General features: G+C 40.1%; 1 protein-coding gene across 4 annotated transcripts in view; it reads left to right on the top strand.

The window, feature by feature from the left end:
• The window catches only part of DOCK9 (dedicator of cytokinesis 9), a 1,074,749-nt gene that overhangs the window by 780,613 nt on the left and 281,035 nt on the right, over positions 1 to 13,101 (top strand). The gene's annotated exons all lie outside the window — the stretch shown is intronic.

Consider the following 13,101-nt stretch of genomic DNA (forward strand, 5'->3'; position numbering starts at 1 on the left):
TTACGGAGAGGGTAGTGGATGCCTGGAATGCATTCCCGAGAGAGGTGGTGGAGAGTAAAACTGTGACTGAGTTCAAAGAAGCATGGGATGAACACAGAGGATCTAGAATCAGAAAATAATATTAAAAATTCTATGTTGGACACCATGAGTGCAAAGACGTAGATGACCCCACTTGACTTTTCAATGTTGATACTGAAGTAGACGCTGATTCCGTTCTGGACGCATGCGCTATAGCCGCGTCAAGTCACCACCCTCTAAGATCCGAAGAACGTCACCAAGGAATTGGCAAAGGATCCATCATGAAAAGCATCAAGTCCATCCTGGAATCTTGAACCACTCTCGTTGCTATAGGTAACATGAATTTACGTCATTTACTTTAGAAATCGAATCAGATAAATAATGAACTGTTAAAGTCATTTAAATTGAAAATAATTATTTTCCTATAATCAATTAAAGATGAAATAACTTAACTGTTTTTTCCCCATACAATACAAATTTCCTTTTCAATTCTGTTTCCAATAGGTTATTCCATAGGTTCTTCCTGTTGAAAAATAAAATCTTTTAGCTTTTCTGGATTATTAAATTGAATTGTTTTGTCTTTGTATGTGACTCTCATAACAGCCAGGTAGAAAAGACCATATCTTGCACCAAGCTGTTTTAATTGAGGTCTGAACGATAGTAATTGTTTTCTTAAATTAGCCATTGAGCTAGCAAAATCAGGAACCAAGAAGATTTTTTTTTCCTTTTATATTCCAAATTTCTATGGCCTGCTGATATCTTAACATATGAAAAATCAAAGGCCTAGGATATTTTTGGTTATTAGCCTTTCTCATAGGAACTCTATGGGCACGTTCTATTTCCAACGGAAATTTTGAAGCAATCTTGAAAATTTTTGGAAGAAAAGATTCCAGAAACAAAATAGCATCTTTATCTTCTGCCCCTTCCTCTAATCCTAAAAGTCTCACATTATTTCTTTGTGAGCGATTCTCCATATCGTCCATCTGTCTTTCCAAAACGCTTATCTTTTTTTGATCACTTTGAATTTGAATCTGTCCAAGTTCTATATTGCTCAGTCTTTTTTCCATCTTTTCTATTCTGTCATTGGCAATTTCATTCTGCCTTGACAGGTTGTAAACATCTTCTCTAAGTTCTGCTAATTTCTCTGAGTTTCCTTTTAATAATCATCCAATTCTTATCAATTCATCCATCAGTTCAGCGTTGTCTGGAATTTCTTTAGGTAAAGAAATCTTAGAAGAGATTATTTGTTCTTGCTTTTGTCTTTTTGGCTTACATATAAATGAATCGATGTTACTTTGTTTAGATGTAGAAGCCATAATAAAAGAAGAATTATCATAAGATCTTTCATAAAATAACAAAAAAGCCTGGGATGGAGGAGCCTGTAGTTCACACGTCCATTTGCAGCACTCCCAAGGTTCAAGATGAATTGGTGTATTCTATGAAAATAGTTCTGTAATAATTGTTCTGTAACAAATGTAATACACTGCTACAATTTATAAAATAATAAAATTTTTACGAAAAAAAAAGAAAATAATATTAAAAATTGAACTAAGGCCAGTACTGGGCAGACTTGCACGGTCTGAGTCGGTATATGGCCATTTGGTGGAGGATAGGCTGGGGAGGGCTTCAATGGCTGGGAGGGTATAGATGGGCTGGAGTAGGTTTTAACGGAGATTTCGGCAGTAGGAACCCAAGCACAGTACTGGGTAGAGCTTTGGATTCTTGCCCAGAAATAGCTAAGAAGAAAAAATTAAAAAATTTTAATTGAATCAGGTTGGGCAGACTGGATGGACCATTCGGGTCTTTATCTGCCATCATCTACTATGTTACTGTGATAAAGTGATGAAATGCCTGTGATAAAGTGCCAGTGCATCAATGTTCTTAAACAGATTTTGTATGAACTAAATCTCCATACTTAAGTCCCCGGTCCCCCGACTCGAGGTTCGGCTCTTCATCAGGACGCTTATTCGGGCACTCTATACTCAGAATCCGCTTTTCTTTGTCTTCTGGGTATAGAGTGCTCGAATAAGCGTCCCCCTCCTGATGAAGAGCCGAAACTTGAGTCGGGGGGCCGGGGACTTAAGTATGGAGATTTAGTTCATACAAAATCTGTTTAAGAACATTGATGCACTGGCACTTTATCATAGGCATTTCATCACTTTATCACAGCTGTGGCTATAGAGACCCTATCGTTCCGCAATTGCAGATAAGTAAATTTTATCTATTATTACGTTTCTTTTGTGGTTAGGTCAGGGACAGTAAAGGCAATGATGGCCCCTATTTTAGCCACAGTTTGATGTTATCACTAAATTATGGGCTATTGGTCTGAGCATTTTACTATTATTTCATTATTTATTTATTTTATAGTCATTAGAGCTGTGATTTGATACAGAGCCCATTACGGTTATGTTATATGTTGAGTATCAAGTTACCCAGAATTTATAAGCGGAGACTTAGAGGAGACATGATAGAAACCTTCAAGATCATGAAGGGCATAGAAAAAATAGACAGGGACAGATTTTTCAAATTAAGGGGATCAATAAGTACAAGGGGGCACTCAGAGAAATTGAAAGGGGAGAGGTTTAGAACAAACGCCAGGAAGTTCTTTTTCACACAGAGGGTGGTGGATACATGGAATGCGCTACCAGAGGATGTGATAAACGCTACAGGAGTTCAAAGAAGCTTTGGATAGGTACTTGGAAGACAAAGGGATTGAGGGGTACAGATAAGAGTAAAGGTAGATTATAGGGATGGGATTAGAGGTAAGTTACAAAATTAATCAGGGACCACTGTTCAGGCACTAGGCCTGATGGGCCGCCGCGGGAGCGGACCGCTGAGCAAGATGGACCTCTGGTCTGACTCAGCGGGGGCAACTTCTTATGTTCTTATGTTCTAATAGCATTCTTTTTGCCACCTGGAAAATCTTACAATTTATTGATTATTTAACATCTATACCAGTACAACATTCCACATGTCAATCCTTATGGTTGAACTCCAAGATTCAAATTGGCGGGTCTCAGATCCTCTGCATTGGATGCAGGCAGGTATATGTACTTTAGATGATGTGTTATCAAATGGGAGAATGCTTGATTTTTCACAACTGCAACAATCATTTGGCATTGCAAAGTCTCAAGCATATAAATGGTTGCAGTTGAAGCAGGCCATTCAGAAGGGGTTCCCATATTCCGGAACTTGGAGGCTGGATGGTGGCTGGCTGAGAGTTGAGCTCCCTCCTTTTAAACAACACTTCTTCATCTATTTAATTATTTAATTATTAAAAACACCAGCAGGAGTTCCTGGAGAGAGTTGAGCGTGGGAGCCCTTATTCCACACCTCTCCCAGACCAGCGGGGGACCCGAATTAAAAAAATCTAAAGCGCCAACGGCGCACAGCCTTTACCGGACCCCCTCCAGACACCAGCAGGAGTTCCTGGGGAGAGTTGCTCCGCCCCGAAGCCCAGAGACTCTTATCGCTCTCCTCAGAAGCAGCTCCCTGCCTTCGGGGCTGCTCCTCTCTTCGGCCCGGTGACTTCGGGTAGCGTGGGAGCCCTGCTCCGCCCCCGAATTCCCCTGCTGGACCGAGTTTTCTTCAAGAGCAGCACCTCTGGGCGTGGCCTGATCGCCACGGAGACCACACGAATGGTGTAACAGCTCCTCTTACACACACCTAAATTCAAATAAAACTGTGCTTTTATACTTTATTATTTTTACATAGTCGGGTATATTTTGCTGCCAGAATCCTCAAATCCTTAAAGCGTCGGCAAAATCGGCAAAAAAAAAAAAAAAAAGACCTGAATTCTCCAGCGCTGCTCAGCAGTAAGAGGCCTGGGGTCACGAGCGTCCCTGAGCTCTTTAGCCTGCCTAACGAATAAAATTATTCGACCTGTTTCTGCCTCACCTGTGGGCCTTTCTCGACGGTTGTGTAAGTGTGGAGCCGTTTAAAAGTGCGCATCAGACAGGAATGCCGGTAAGATCGGCGAAAACGCCTAAACATAAATCAGCCTGCTCCGCGCTCAAAATGGCGGCGCCGCCGCCAACTCCCGCTCTAACCTCTGCGCACTGGGGTGAATGGGCCCAAGAAATTTCGAAAATGGTCAACGCGGCCCTGGAAGATAAACTTCTTAAATTACAGTCGGCTGTAGACTGTATTAATGATCGTTTTGAAGCACATGCTGGCCGTATTGCAGCAGTGGAGCAGAGGGTGTCTGAAGATGAGGATGCAGCACTGCAGGATCGCGAGAATGTGATTGCTTTGCAGACTCAAGTGGCAGCATTGACAACACGATTGGATGATCAGGAGAACCGTCAACGCCGCAATAATCTACGAGTTGGGCTACCTGAACTCCGAGCTGACCAAGATCTCTACCACTTTTTTCAGATTTGGCTCCCAAAGCAGCTTGGCCTGGTGACCCCAGTGACTGGATTTCTTTGCGAGCGGGCACACCGCTTGGGCCAACGTATGGAGGATAACAACCGCTCGCGAGCAGCAATTGCTAGATATATAAACTGGAAAGACAAAGAGCTCATCATGCAAGCCTTTCGGAAATCTGGTCGACTTGAATATGAAGGTCAAAAACTGCTACTATTCAATGACTATTCCTTACATGTATCCACCCTTCGCAAGGCGATGGTGCCGCTATGTTCCACGCTTCACCGTTGGGGAGTGCGGTTTGCACTTGTGTATCCGGCGTCTCTACGCATATGGAGTGATGGGAAACCACATACCTTCACAGACAGAGTAGCTGCACAACAATTTATAGACTCTATTCCTGTGATAGTGGCTAGCGGTACCCCAGTGATGGATCCAGCGGTTTAATTCTACTTGACATCAACCGTGCAGTTTCCTTTGAGGTCTCTGCTTGCTCAAATCAATTCCAGACTTGGTACTCCAGATTGTGCCAAGAAGCTCTTATCTCACCATGCTATGTAATGAAATAAATATATTGCATAGTCTGCTAAGTTAAGCACATTAATCTCATGTTTTCTATTATTGATTAGGTGTGGATTTTGCTAGTTGTTCCATATGTGTTACTCTTCCGTGCTCACAGGAGCACCCTTAAAATGTTTTAAAATATGCATGATAATGTGGTCTATTTCTTTTCTGACCATACATTATGCTGATATTACTGACTTCTTTTCTCTTATTTTCATGCTCTTTCTATTTTTCTTCTTAGACAGGAGTGTCTGCCTGACCTTACAAATATATCAGTTGTCTTTTCTAGACAGAGGAGATATACTCTATGTTTCACCACTGCATATCATATACTATGGCTGATTTACATGTTTTCTCCTTTAATGTGAATGGTCTGAACCATCCCATTAAAAGAAAAAAGATAGCTAATTATGTGTCCAACAAACACCCTGATGTTGTTTTCTTGCAAGAAACCCACCTCCCACCCGCTGCTGCCACGAAATTCCAACTAAAGGGATTTTCCACTCACTTATATTCCCCTGCAACTCATCAAAAGAAAAATGGTGTTTCAATATTTCTCAATGATAAACTTTCTCCCGTTATTCATTCTTTTAAAACAGACACGGAGGGAAGATGGTGTCTGGTACATGTTGCGGTGCACTCAGTGAATTTTGTTTTTCTCAATATATATGGCCCGGTTAAAGATCACCCGGATTTTTTCAAAGAGATTCAGCTGGCGCTGGTTGAATTTGGTTCTTGTTCTCTGATATTGGGAGGAGATTTTAATCAAATCCAAGACTTATATATTGATAGATCTTCTTCTTGCAAACCCTCCAAATCCAAGTCTTTCACAGCTCTTCATGCTCTAAATGATGCCTTCTCCCTTGTGGATCCTTGGCGCTTACTTCACCCGAAAGGCAGAGAATACACACACTTTTCACCACCACATAATACCTACTCGAGAATTGATTTCTTTCTCCTATCCTCTTCTCTTATTCAAGATCTTACCAATACTATCATACATCCAATCTCTCTCACGGATCATGCTGCCGTCTCTTTATATATTTCCATCTCGGCTCCACGCAAAAAATCCCCCTCTTGGCGGCTGAACAACGCTTTACTCCTAGATGAGGAAACTGTTGAAAAAATCAATTCTTTCACAGCGGAATTTTTTGAAAATAACTCTAAAGATCCTGAAGTCTGTCCTTCCATTGTCTGGGAAGCATACAAAGCAACCCTTAGAGGTGAATTGATAAAAATTGCCTCTTGGAAAAAGAAACAGTCCATGATAAAGGAAAAAGACTTAGAAAATTCTATTAAAACATTAGAATTGCAACATATGTCTAATCACCTACATGACCCAGCTACTCTCCAACGTATCCAAAAACTTAAATATGAATATAATACTTTAGTTTCATGTACAGCCAGGCGTGATATCTTAATTTCCAATTCTGGTCATTATATGGGAGATAATCTTATGGGTCGCCCTTTGGCCAGATACCTTAAAATTAAATCCAAAAGACTACATATCACGGCTATTCAAGATCCATCAGGTCAATTAGTCAAAACCAGATCTTTAATCTCCTCTCAATTCGAAAATTTTTATGCTTCATTATACCAATCCGAATTTGCTGCTCCTGAATCAGATATAGACTCCTTTCTTTCCTCCTTAACTCATCCGACCATATCGGATTCTGTTAAATTGGAACTAGATTCCCCGATAACTATATCAGAAATAGAAGCTGCCATATCTTCCCTACCTGCTGGGAAAGCCCCCGGCCCGGACGGCTTTACTAACGAATTCTTTAAACAATTTCGCACCATCTTAGCCCCTCATCTCCTTACATATTATGATTTCCTCCATTCCACTCCGGACAAACAATTCAATTTCACTGAAGCCACCATTGTAGTAATTCCTAAACCTGACAGAGACGCCACCTTGGTTAAAAACTTCCGCCCTATCTCTCTCCTTAACTTAGATTACAAGATAATGGCAAAATTACTTGCATTAAGACTTACCAAAGTGATTCCATCTCTTATACATAAAGATCAAACAGGGTTCATTAAACAAAGATATATACGAGATAACCTGCGCCTCTTTCACCATATTAACGCTCACGCTAAAACAATGTCAGACCCTATAATAGGCCTAGCTATTGATGCTGAAAAAGCCTTTGACCGGGTGGAGTGGCCTTTTCTTTTCCGTGTCCTGAAATGGTATAATTTTGGCTCATTCTTCACGAATTGGATAGAAGCGTTATATCACCAACCCACAGCTCGTATTCTGATTAACAACTCTTTATCCAATAAATTTTCCCTTCAAAGAGGCACTCGACAGGGCTGTCCTCTCTCACCATTGGTATTTAATTTAGTGTTGGAGCCTCTTCTTTCTGCTATTAGACAAAGCCCCTTAATTAACGGTATTCCCTCCTCTGATCGAGACTTCAAATTAGCAGCCTATGCTGATGATGTTTTAATTTTTCTTAGGAACCCTCTATCCTCTCTTCCTCATCTTATACATATTGTCAAACAATATTCCCTCCTATCCGGATGCTCTGTCAATTGGGAGAAATCAGAGATCTTCCCTCTGAATGATAACATTCTTCAATCAGATCTGGCTCATTTTCCCTTCTCATGGTCACATGAAGCTGTGAAATACTTGGGGATTTTAATACATAAGGATCCGGTTCTTGCTCAAGATCTTAATATATCTAAAGTCAAAAATCTAGTTCTAAATACTACATCTCGATGGTCTCCACTTTTTTTGTCTTGGAGTGGTAGAATAGCATCCATCAAAATGACCCTAGCACCTCAAATTAATTACACTCTCTCTATGCTTCCTCTTCTAAGCCGGAAGTCATTTTTTCATTGGCTAAATAGGAAGCTATCTGAATTCATTTGGAACAAGAAAAAACCTCGAATTGCTCTCGCCAAGCTGAAAGCCTCTAAGATTAACGGTGGTCTTAACTTCCCGGATTTCTTTCATTATTATATTGCTTCACTAGCTAAATATGGAGCTTACTGGGTTACTGACTCCTATCCCCAAGATCCTCCTGCTTGGTTTGAAATGGAGTGCTTTTTATGCACGCCTTTACACATCTCCTGCTTACTAACAGTGTCAGTACCCAGACATTTGAGAAGGTACTCTTTGTTGGGTTCAACGCAGCATGCTCTTCATCTTTTAGATACATTAGCTGAGATCTCAGTTAATGTTAGCCCACTCATGTCTCTTTGGAATAATCCCAAAATCCAAAACTCATGGAAACGGTGGCAGCGGGCAGGTATATGGTTTGCCCATCAATTGTCTACTGCGTCAGTTCCTTTTGATATACTTTGCTCCACATACCTGCTGCCTTCTTCTGTTTATTCACAGTGGCTCTCACTCATTGGAGTGCTGTCTTCTGTGCATATACGTTTTGACTTCATGACTTCCAAAAATACTATCCGCCATTGGTCTTTATTGACTCTATTAAAAGGCAAGGCTATATCTTTTTTCTATAATATTTTGAGAGATCATTCCTTCACTTTTTCACCTCAATCTATGAAACACTGGGATATTATACTCACCACTCCGCTTTCTGACATTGATTGGGAAGTCTTTTGGTCTTCAACAAACCGCCCGCTTTTATCTTCTAGAGTTTCACAATCAATGTTCTTTATTATGTGGAATGCAGTATTGACCCCATTTCACATGTGGAAAGCCAACTTAAAGCAAGACTCTGTTTGCTGGAACTGTTTGAAAGAGGAGGGAACTCTTGATCATATGTTTTTTCATTGTACTTTGGTCCGCTCCTTTTGGACTCAAATTTGGAACACCATACAATCTATCACTAACTGCTCGGAAGAGATCTCTATGGACATTATAATCCTTCGCTCTCAACATCCCTGTTTCGCACAATCAAACTGTCCTCCTAAGCTCATCAATACCATGTTTGTGACTGCTCTCATGCACATTCTGAAAAATTGGAAATCATCTTCGCTACTAGACTATACTTTTTGGTGGAACTCTCTGTGTATGTATCATAGATTTGAATCCTATGCATATGAGAATAAAATTACACTCCGAACCTCCATGAATTTGAAGAGCAAAAAATCACCCTGGTCATTCCTGGATTCCTATGTACGCTCTGCTTCGTAGACACTCCTGTCTTCCCTTCCTTTTCTTCTCTTTTCTTCTTTCTTTCCTTTCTCTTTTAATTTCTATTTCTGTTCTCCCTCATCTTTTTCTCATATAGTCTTCACAAGCAGTTCCAATACTTGGAGCTTTTCTTACTGCTATGGTCCTCTACAGTTAAATATATATTTGCAGATTCTTTATACACAAAGCTTTATTTTGTTTTTATGTATTTGAAATGCTCCCTGTATTTTTCAAAATACTCAATAAAAATTATTGAACTAAAAAAAAAAAAAGGAATGCTACATAGAAAAATCAAGCTAACAGAATACTTCAGTCACACATGGCAGGAATAGTGTTAGGAGAGTGCAACTAGGGCAACTGCCCCCTGGTCAGAGAGAGAGCCCTAAGCCAGCTGGAAGCTAAAGAAGCACAGCCTGGGCTTTGCGGTTCCCAGTTATGTGTAATACCAGCTCTAGCAGGATACATATTTCAAATCTGAAATATTCTAATTACAAAATATAAAATAAAATTTTTTTCTACCTTTTGAAAAAAAAAAAGAAGGGGTTCCCTGACTGGTGAAATTTATTTATTTATTTTTAATCAAAAACAATGTCATACAAATGAAAGATTAGTAGGTATTACATACATTACACTAATATCTGTACAGGTAACATAGATATCATTCAAGAATTTCATATAATAATAGCACAATATAACCTAATATATAATACAAATAAAGAATAAAGTTACCCAAATTATACTATCAATATTTACTCCCCTCCTTCTAACCCCCCACCCCTCCTGGATGTGTAAAGATAAATGAACCAAAGGAAGGATATGATAAATATACATTATTATATTTTTATATTTTTAAAAATTTAGTCAATGGGCTGATTGGCGAAATTTAAATAATCAGTATAGCTTGCCGGGCCTTTGCTTCCAGACATATATGCTAGGACATCAGGCAGCCAAGTGGTATAAATTAATATCTGAATATTTGAATAAAAAACCAAAAACTAGTCTGAAAGACATTTGGAGCATTGAGATTAAGCAGCAGATTTCTGCTTCTCAATAGCCACGGATTTGGACTTGAAGAATGAGATGTACAGTGTCAGCATCTATGAGACAAACTTGGTTTTTCTTGTTACACAGATCTTTTTGGACCCCAGTTCGTTTGCAGAAGTTAGATAGCTCTAAATCTAATAGATGCTGTCACTGTCATCTTGAAATAGGGACACTGGATCATCTGTTGTTCTATTGTCCTTTGATACTCAATTTTTGGAAGTCGATATGGGGACATGTCAATAACATACTGGAATCATCGATTCCATTAACTTATGATGTAGTTATCTGTGAGACACTATTGCATATTAAACCCCCATTGGACCGGTATAAATGCCGGCTTTTCATTATCATGACCGGGATTGCCATGCAAATGGTTACCCACAATTTATGTTTGTGTTATAAGTATGAGAAAATGAACGCTGACATGTTGGGGTATAATAATTTATTCAGATAGTTTGGAGTCCATTAACGACTTTTGTTATTTCAGTATAGTTGTCTTTTACCTTTCATTACCTTTAGATTTATACACATATCCAGGGAAGGGGGGAGGGTTATCCCCTTGGTTTTATTACTTGATTGAATGTACTGGAAGGGAGGGGGGGAGGCAATTTTGTATTGTTACTGATGGTTTGTAAGTGCTGATTCTGATTATTAATGTATGTACAATGTATTAGCCTTGAAAATTTAATAAAGATTTTTTTTTTTTAATGATTTAAAGATATGTGTAAAAGAAAATAAGGCCCCATTTTATCAATCCGTGTTAGATATTTTTATCGCCGGTCACTGTGGTAAAAGCTCTAATGTGGCTTGATTAAAGGGGAGTCTAAGTTATTTTCATAATGTGTAATATCAAAATGTTGTGGTCACATAAGAGATAATTGTATAGTGTTATACATGAATGGTTGTTTTTGCACATGGCAAAGTCTTTTTATAAAATTACTCCAGTGTATATGGCCAACTAAGTACACAAGGTGACCAAATAGCATATACTTTATTTATGCACTGCATGTGGGCATTCTAGGTGGCATAGTTTGGACCAAGGAAGGAGATGTGATGTATGAACATATTTTATAAAATATGAGTACATAAATAGAGTATATTCTATGGGGCTCATAATAATAATAAAAAAAAGTCTAAAAAGTTGCCTAAATGGGTACTTGAACGATCAAAAAGCCTGATCGTCCAAGTACCCATAACCAAAGCTGGTTTTAAATGTATCTAAAACCAGTTTAGGCCTTTCCCCTGCCTCTAAACGCATAGAGCGAAAAGAGGCATTTTTAGAGGAGGGGAAAGGGCGGGAGGTGGGCCGACCTACACCTAGGCGTACAGCAGGTATAACCAAACCTTTTGACAGGTTGCCTAGTCGGCACTTATACATTTTGACTTAGACCAAGTCAAAACAGGTATAAGTTCCAAAAAAGGGCCTGCTGAGCTGATGGCGGCTGGTGCAATCAGCTCAGTGGCCCGGCAACCTACCCACCACCCCCCCCCCCCCCGCAACCATCGCAGCAGGAAAGATGACTCATCTCCCCTGCCGCGATGCGATCACCCCTCTACTCGAACTGCAGCGATGGTTTGTGGCAGTTCGGATAGAGAGGTGATCGCATCGCAGCAGGGGAGATAGCCAATCTCTCCTGCCGCAATGCATCACACTCCCCCCCCCACACACACAACGATCCTGGCAGGAGGGAGCCCAAGCCCTGCTGCCCCGTCGAACCATGACCTCCCCACAACGATCGGGGCAAGAGGGAGCCCAAGTCCTCCTGCCCCGGCAAGCCACGACCCCCCCTCCCCCCTGCCAATTACGATCAGGCCTGGAGGGAGCCCAAGCCCTCCTGGCCAGGCGACCTACCCTCACCCCCACTAAGATACGGGCAGGAGGGATCCCAGGCCCTCCTGCCCTCGACGCACTCCCTCCCCCGATCGCCCCCCCCCCCCCCCCGTCAACTCAGATCGTTGTAGGGGGTGTGTGGATTCTGTAACTGGTGTTGCTTTTGACAGACATCGGTTACAGATTCCAGCTTTTAGGCGAAGGACTGGCTCCACCTTTGCCTTAAAGCCCTTGTTTTGGGCACTTGGGACTTAGGCTATTTTTTGGTTGATTATATGGTGTAAGTTTAGACGTAGTGGTGGTTTGGGCGTTTAAACAGCTGAACGTAGAGGCAGGCCATTATCAAAAATACCTCCTTTTGGATGTTTTTTTTTGATAATGGCCATTTTCCCTGCTTCTACTTTCAACGTTTAGGGCCTTAGGCCAAAAGGGGACTTAGACATTTTTTTTTTATTATTCCCCTCCACACATTTATGCTCTCATAGGGGCTGGTTCCTAAAGCCTTTAAAAAAAACTAGGATATTGGGATCTTGTTACCTTTATAAAATAGGTACTTTTTTGGACTTTTCACATAGGTACCCTTTCTAAAATCAGGTTGTGTAGTGTAATAATCAAAACTGCTTTCTGATGTTTTCCAAACCTGTTTCAAGTTGCATGCCTATCTCAGTTGCTTCATATTTCTCATGGGAATAAGTCAGCAATTTAATGATATTTGAATTTCATTTACATTTGGTTCTATTTAATCTACATATGTAATATTTTTAAAGGAAAAGGGAGGATCCCTTCTATTTCCCTTGAAATATTCTTAATTTTTGTATAATTATATAGCTTGCCTACCATTTAAGGAGCTTCAGTCTCTTAAATCCCAACATTTTAAAGAGCTGAGCTTCATCCAACAAAATAAGTTATTAGGTTTTGTCAGTACTGAAACTATCCAATCAGTAAAAAAAAAAAACAACAACCCAACAACCCTGAAACAAAAAAAAATTTCCTCCAAATAAATCTGTGCCAGATTTTTTCTTTGAATATGTTGATTATTAGATTGATTTGCTACCTAGTTTAAGCCATACAAGTGCAGTGTTACACACAACTGCAGTTTGTCAAATTGTCTTGTCATATCAAGAACATGTGAGATCAAGTAAAATGCATATTGTTAGAC

Source organism: Geotrypetes seraphini, chromosome 6, assembly GCF_902459505.1.
Source record: "Geotrypetes seraphini chromosome 6, aGeoSer1.1, whole genome shotgun sequence".
Taxonomy (NCBI): domain Eukaryota; kingdom Metazoa; phylum Chordata; class Amphibia; order Gymnophiona; family Dermophiidae; genus Geotrypetes; species Geotrypetes seraphini.